Raw genomic sequence first — 7622 nt, forward strand, 5'->3', positions numbered from 1 at the left:
CAAAAATATTTATTATAAAATGTCCCCAAATAGGTTCGCATTAAAAGAAAAGAAGATTACTCTAAAAGAAACATATCGTGTCTTTCCAAAGCTAGTGTTCCACCAAATGTTGTGTACATATACCTGATAGCCAATAATAGCTTCAAAAGAAAAGTAAATAATGCAGGTTTAGGGAGAATGAAGTCTAAATGTAACAGCTGCACATATTAATGACTCAGCTGTCATGACAAAATGTATTGTCATCAATGCACCTAAACATAATGTAATAGCTATCAAATGGTTACTTCTACAAAAACAATATCAAAGATTATAAATGAGCTCATAAAGGAAAAGCCTGAGTAAATGGAAATTTTAGTTTCCTTAAGGTGTTATAGCAGAATCAAGATGCTCCTTAATAATAGTGCCTTCTGGCCTAGCTGGTGTTGCTCAGTGGTTGAGCATAGGCCCATGAACCAAGAGGTCACCAGTTCAATTCCACAGGCCCGGGTTGGGGGCTCAATCCCCCTTAGGGGGCATGCAGGAGGTGGCCAATCGATGCTATTTCTCTCTCATCAGTGTTTCTATATTCCTGTCCCTCTCCCTTCCTCTCTCTAAAATCAATAACAACATGGTTTAAATATATATTGCCTTTTGGTACTACAGGTATGCTTCTATAACCCAAGTAAATGAGAAAGGTGAACATACTTTCTCTGATTGCTTCCCAATCCCCTATTTGAAAAATAATTTTTTTATAAAAAGAATAACATTGTTTTAGCTGCTACAGTTTTAGCTGCATCTTCCATTCCTCTTTCAGCTCCCTCACTCCCTCCATTCCATTTCTTCTTTCCTCCTTCCTTTTTTACCTTTGTTCAACAAATATGTTTTGAGTGCTGGAGATACAATGATGAGCAAAACATAGACAGCCTTCGCTCAGTTAGCTTAAAATCAAATGAGAAATACTGACTTCTACTTCTTTAATCACTCTGATTAATGTATAATTACAAATGGAAGCAAAAGTTTTGGAGGATTGGAACAATGTTGCTGACCTGGAAGAAGGTCATTGGAGCTGTCAGGGGAAGTTTCATCTGAGGTTGTAGTTTTTTTATCTTTTATTTTTTTAGTTATGATTTGAAGAATAAGGAGCTGTTAACTGAGTGAGAGAGGGAAAATCGCATTGCAGGGCAAGGATAAAGACTGTTCCAAGTCTTAACAGCAGAGAAGGACATGATATATTCCAGGAAATGGAAAAATGCCAGTGTGACTGAAACATAGAAGGTACATCTAGATGGGGGTGAACCTCACTCAAGTCCCTAGCACATCCCAGCACAATAAGCTCTAGTAGAAAGTTGTTCATTCACTGTGGGTTGAGGTGGCAACCTATGGGAAAAGGAGATGTCTGGTTGGCTTTCTCTAGAAGCTACTGCTGCTGGAGTGCAGCACATGAGTTTGAAGGTTGGTGGGAAGGGAATGTCACAGAGCAGAGCCACCAAGTGCTTGGTACATTCTGCATGTTCCTCAAATGTTCCTCATAATTTTCCTGTGACTAAGGGAATATCCCATGCTCAGGGGTGTATAATGTCCAAGGGAGAGTTCCTTTAGGCTGATTCTATGCTCGAGATAACTGTCCTTTCTCATCCTCCTGAGTTGGACTTGTGTTCATCCATTCTGGCTGGCTCAAGAAAAAAAGTTGTGTGATTTTGGTGATTTTGCATATGATTTCAATATTTTTATATTTTTATTTAAAGCTGCTATTGCACAATATAAAGATAAATGGTAAGAATTCACCTAATAATTTCAATTTCTCTTTACTTACAACAACATTAAATTAAAAATATATGAGGGGACAATGGGGGGATAAAGACACATTTGTAATACCTTAATCAATAACAAATTAATATATATATTTGTTTTATTTTATTATTTATTTATTTATTCTTTATCAATTAAGGTATTACATATGTTTCCTTATTCCCCCATTGTCCCCCTACCTCCCCCGCTCATGCCCTCACCCCCCTGGTGTCTGTGTCCATTGGTTACGCTTATATGCATACATACAAGTCCTTTGGTTGATCTCTCCCCCTTATCCCCACCCTCCCCTACCTTCCATCTGAGGTTTGACAGTTGGATCGTTGCTTCTTTGTCTCTGGATCTGTTTTTGTTCATCAATTTATGTTGTTCATTATATTCCATAAATGAGTGAGATCATGTGATATTTATCTTTTTCTCACTGATTTATTTCGCTTAGCACAATGCTCTCCAGTTCCATCCATGCTGTTGCAAATGGTAGGAGTGCCTTCCTTTTTACAGCAGCGTAGTATTCCATTGTGTAGATGTACCACAGTTTTTTAATCCACTCATCTGCTGATGGGCACTTAGGCTATTTCCAAATCTTAGCTATGGTAAATTGTGCTGCTATGAACATAGGTTTGCATATATTCTTTCTGATTAGTGTTTTTAATTTCTCATGAAAAGAGAGATTGGAAGAAAGGGAAACAACTTTTATACTTGAACACCCTTAATTACACATTTCCCTACTTTTTTTTTTTAACAAAAGGACCCATATTTTTTCTACTGAACTGCAAATTATGCAGCTGGCCCTGGGTGCTGGATATTTTTGTATTCCAAAAAATATCCTTGAGCTTTGTTCTGGTATGTAGTTAATTACTTAGAAGCAGTTTAATCTGTTCAGGTCTTGCTTTTAAGATTTTTTAGGGGAGACTGGAGCAGTGCTTGGTCTAAAGCTAATTATTCCCCACTACCGGAAGCACAACCTTACCGTATACTCTACTCGAGTCTTTGTGAATCATGAGGTTTTCTTGTCTGGTTGGTGGAAACAGTCACTTTTCCCAGCCTTGATGAGTCTGGGCACCTTTATCTCTACTTTGTTTGCCAGGGACCTGGTAATTTCCTTACTTGCATGTACTGAATACTTGAAGGGAATTCTCCACATTTTTCAGAAGTTCTCTTTCTGTACAGTTTACTCCTCTCCTGTACTCAGTCCTGTGAACTCTAGCCACCTTGATCTCTCTGGACTCAGCTCCTTCTCCTCAGGGAGTCCACAAGGTTCCACCTGGATTCCTCCTCCCTGCTCTGCACCCTGGAAATCATCAAGGTAGTAAAATGCAGAAATCATAGAGCTCGCCTTGTTTCTTGTCCCTTAAAGATCACTATTCTTCATCGCCTGATATTCAGTGCTTTGAAAGCAGTTGTTTTAACAGAGAACAGATTGATAGTTGCCAGAGGGGTGGGAGGTTGGGGGGCAGAATCCAGATGAAAACCATGAAAAGATGAAGAAGTACTAATTAGTAGTTAAAATAGTCATGGGGGTGTGGAGAATATGGTCAATAATATTGCAATAGCAATGTATGGTTTCTAGTGAGTACTTGAAATATTGGCAGATCATTGAGTAAAGTACAGGATTGTCTGACCACTATGCTGTACATCTGAAACTAATACATAATAGTGTTGAAAGAAAACTGATTGAAAAGTAATTTTAAAAAAATTTTTTATTTTTATTTTCCATGGGTTTTTTTGTTTGGTTGGTTTGTTTGTTTGTTTATTTATTTATTTATTTTTTGGTTTTGTGTTTGTTTGGTTGGTTGGTTGTTTTAGGTGGGAAAGTAAATTAGGTCCCTGTTATCCAACTTGGCCAGAATTGGAAGCCACATGGTTTCTTTAGCAGCCAAGTCATGTCATTATACAAAAAGTTCTGGTAAGCAAATGACATTTCTTTGGGAAAGGCTTTTATCAGTCTTGGTAGGAGAGACAAACATGGGTTATCACAACAGATAGGTAATGATATTGATCCCTAAATCTGCAGAGGGAAGAATGCCTCAAGTCGAAACTGGAAGCTTGGTTTTCTTTACCAAAACTCAAAGAAATATGATACTAAGCATAAAGGCTGAAATATTTTCTAATTTATGCCCTCTTTCAAACTTCCCCCTCTGGATGGATTTATATGCCTGTCTCCCTCCGGTTCCCTTACTTCTTCTAAGGATACCTAGAAAAGACAAAGCTTACTAGGATCCAATTATTCATTTGAAAAGAATATTAGGAGATTTTCCTACCTGCATTTTGTCTTAATGAAATAGCAATTGAAAAATTGTTAGCCCAGCCAGTGTGTCTTAGTAGTTGAGTGTTGACCTATGAACCAGAACATCTAGGTTCTAGTCCCAGTCAGGGCACATGAGGACTCCATCCCCAGTGGGAGACATGCATTCATGTTTCTAACTATCTCTCCCTCATCCTTCTTCTCTCAAATCAATAAAAAATACATTTAAAATGAAAAATGTTATTTTAGGATTATCTGAATAATAACTCCACAAATAAGAATTTTAATTTGCGTAAGTTTTAATTTTGCCAAAGACAAAATCAGCATCAGACTTAAAAGCCAAGACTTCCCAAGCAAATCCCTTTTAATTTTTCTTTAACTGAAGAATTTTTTTACCATTAAGCCTAAGTGAAAGACACCACATCAAATTCATTCAGAAATTCATTAACTGGTAAGCATTAAGAAGATTTATATACTAATATACTTGTATTTGTTCTGAATCACTATCTTTACATCCACACAACTGCAAATGTTGTTGACAGGAGGAGGAGACTTGCTCTGTAAAAAATGGGGGACAATAGCTCAAACTTTTTTTAAAAAGCTATTGGTAATTCTATATACTTGAGTTCTTAAATAAGCACTAGTAGGGTTATATCCCGCTGCCTTTGGGTTTTATTCTGGTCATCAATGAAAAGGTAGACTTGCAGATAAAGGTGTCTTTTAAAAAATAATTTGCTCTAAAATAAGCTTTCTTTGTCTTATTAGCTGTATCATTTTGAGGTTCAGTGCCTCAATTATGAGAATGAGACAGAAGGTACAATAGGCGAAAAACTAGGTTCAGTTATTCGGGTGTAGGCTTAGCTATCAATGTGTTTGTTGGTGACAGTTTCTGTTTACTGCAAAAAAAAAAACAACCAAAAAAAAAACAAAAAACACAATCTATGCTGCTGTCTAGGATCTATTTTTACCTTACTCTAAATGCATTAACTGCTGGTATATATATATATATATATATATATATATATATATATATATATATATATATATATATATATACTAACAAATGCATAAAAGTTGATTTTTCTAAATTATGTTCATTTGAATTTGTAGTAAATTCTTATTAAATTTTTATGCTTAGTATAATCATCAATAGCAGCTGCAGCAGCAGCAGCAGCAGCACCCTGACTATTTTGGGATACACATAAGAAGCCTGACCTACTAGATAGATCAGCATAGTAACTTGGCCTGGCAAAACAGCCATTTGAAATCACATGGGATGGGCCTGTTTGAGAAATATAAAGCTCTGCTTCAGTCATTGATACTGTGATCTATATGTAGTAGTTAAGTTCATAAACTGTGACCTCCATTTTGGCTTGATCTTATTATGAATTATTCAGTAAGCCTATGTACTAAGGTTATATGGTTTATATTACACATTATGTCATATATGTTATATGTTACATGTTATATGTCATGATTTTGAAAGCTGGCCATTATTTTATTACATGTAAGTTTTCTCTATATTCACTCTTTTCTGGAAATGCCACATCATTGAGCCTAATGTTGGACTATGTTATCAATTTTGGTTTAAACCGCAACTCAGTAGCATTGATGACTCTGGATTTGATCTCATTATATGCCGAAAGTGGCTAAAAATACTAGAATTAAGGATTCACTTTTTCCACATAGTCATAGCTTATGAACAATACCTAGAATATATTTGTATATACATATGAAAGATGCTACAGAATTAATTAAATATTGACTGGAATGTAATAGTCAGTCCATCAACTACTACAACAAATTATTCCACTGAGGTAAATGATTGTCAGAATTAATGAATCAGTCAGTATTTTGATGTCAGATTGGCATCAGCCAAAATATGTGACATAAACAGAACCTGGAATGTCTCTACTGTTTCAAAATCAAATATACGGATTGCCATTTGATTGATTTTTCTTGTTGCTTTTGTTTTTATAGATGATTACTCTATATTGTGAAGAGAATGATGATGTGACTAATTTAAATTACCCATAGTCCTTTTCAGAACTATGAATAGATTAAAAAACAAGTTTTTTACAGAGATCTTGAATAGGAATACTGAGATTGGAATATTTATGAAAATTTACAAAAATTACAAAAACTTGAATATCTAAACTAATGACATCTGGTGTCCCATATAAAACTGAAGCAATATCCCCTTTGATTCGCCTGATAGCTTGATGGACTATTATCCATGAAATCCACATATGTCACTAACCACTGTATTAGATACTCACAGCACAAATTACCACATGTTCAGCTGTTCAACACTTGAAGGAAATTGACAAAATGAAAGCACAAAGAGCTTAACTAAGAGTACTGGATCTTCACTGAGACTATGGCTATTAGGGCAAAACAGGGTTTGTTTTTTTTTTAGATATATTTCTATGTTATTATGCTTTCCTCAAAAATATTTTAGTTAGTTATAATTTTACCCTTTTCTGTTTGTCTAATTCATTAATTAGAGTCTTGCATTTATTATTTCATAAATATTCAGTAATTCAAATAATAATAAAATTAGTCAATGTAATTGTTTTTATCTGTTGTCATAGACTAAGAACAATGTGTTAAAACTTTCCACGACCATTGAGTTTCTGAAATTTTCTTTTTAATTGAAAGTATTGAGGTGAAATTAGTTAACAAAGCTATATAGATTTCAGGTGTATAATTCTATAACATCACCTCTATATTGTATTGTGCATTCACCATCACAAGTCAAGTCTCCTTTTTTTTCTTCTTGGTGTCTGTAGCCAAATTTATCCCTGAGACCCAGCAGAGGGGACCAGGGCCCATGTACCACATTGTTTCTATGGCAGCCTTCTGGGCCGGTGCCTGCCACGGGGGGACAGGCACCGAATTTGGCACGGCTGCATAAGTCAAGTCTCCTTTTATCTCTATTTATCCCTCCTTTACCCTCTTCTACCTTCCTCCACCCCTCTTTCCCTCTTGTAATAACCATACTGTTGTCTTTCTATGATGATTAGTGATTTTGAGCTTTTCATATGTCCACTGGGCATCTGTATGTCACTTTTTGTGGAGTGTTCATTCAGGTACTCTGCCCATTTTTTAATTGGGTTGCTTGTTTGTTTTTGGTGTTGAGTTTTATGTGTTTTTTTTTAAATGAATTTGTGATAGCAACCCCTTTTCAGATGTATCATTGGCAAATATGTTCTCCCATTCAGTGGGTTGTTTTTTTCATTTTGATGATGGATTCCTTTGCTGTGCATAAACTTTTTTAGTTTGATTTAGTCCCATTTGTTTATATTATCTTTGGTTTCCCTTGGACGAGAAGATATGTCAGAAAAAATACTGCTATAAGGAATGTCTGAGATTTTACTGCCTATGTTTTCTTCCAGGATTTTTACGGCTTTGAGTCGTAAACATTAAAGTCTTTAATCCCTTTTGAGTTTATTCTTGTGTATGGTGTAAGGAGGTGGTTGAGTTTCATTTTTTTCACATATCTGTCCAATTTTCACAAAAATAATTTATTGAATAGCCTATCTTTACCCTATTGTATGGTCTTGCCTCCTTTTTGAAATATTAGCTGATC

At 35.4% G+C, this 7622-nt stretch overlaps 1 non-coding gene across 1 annotated transcript; it reads right to left on the bottom strand.

Moving 5' to 3' along the window:
• Positions 1–6810: 6810 nt before the first annotated feature.
• Positions 6811–6944, bottom strand: LOC118654860. Its single transcript, XR_004967118.1, has one exon. It is a non-coding gene; the product is annotated as a small nucleolar RNA SNORA5 (small nucleolar RNA).
• Between the last annotated feature and the right edge of the window lie 678 nt (positions 6945–7622).

This window comes from Myotis myotis, unplaced genomic scaffold (genome assembly GCF_014108235.1).
Source record: "Myotis myotis isolate mMyoMyo1 unplaced genomic scaffold, mMyoMyo1.p scaffold_m19_p_4, whole genome shotgun sequence".
In the NCBI taxonomy this organism is placed as follows: Eukaryota; Metazoa; Chordata; class Mammalia; order Chiroptera; family Vespertilionidae; genus Myotis; species Myotis myotis.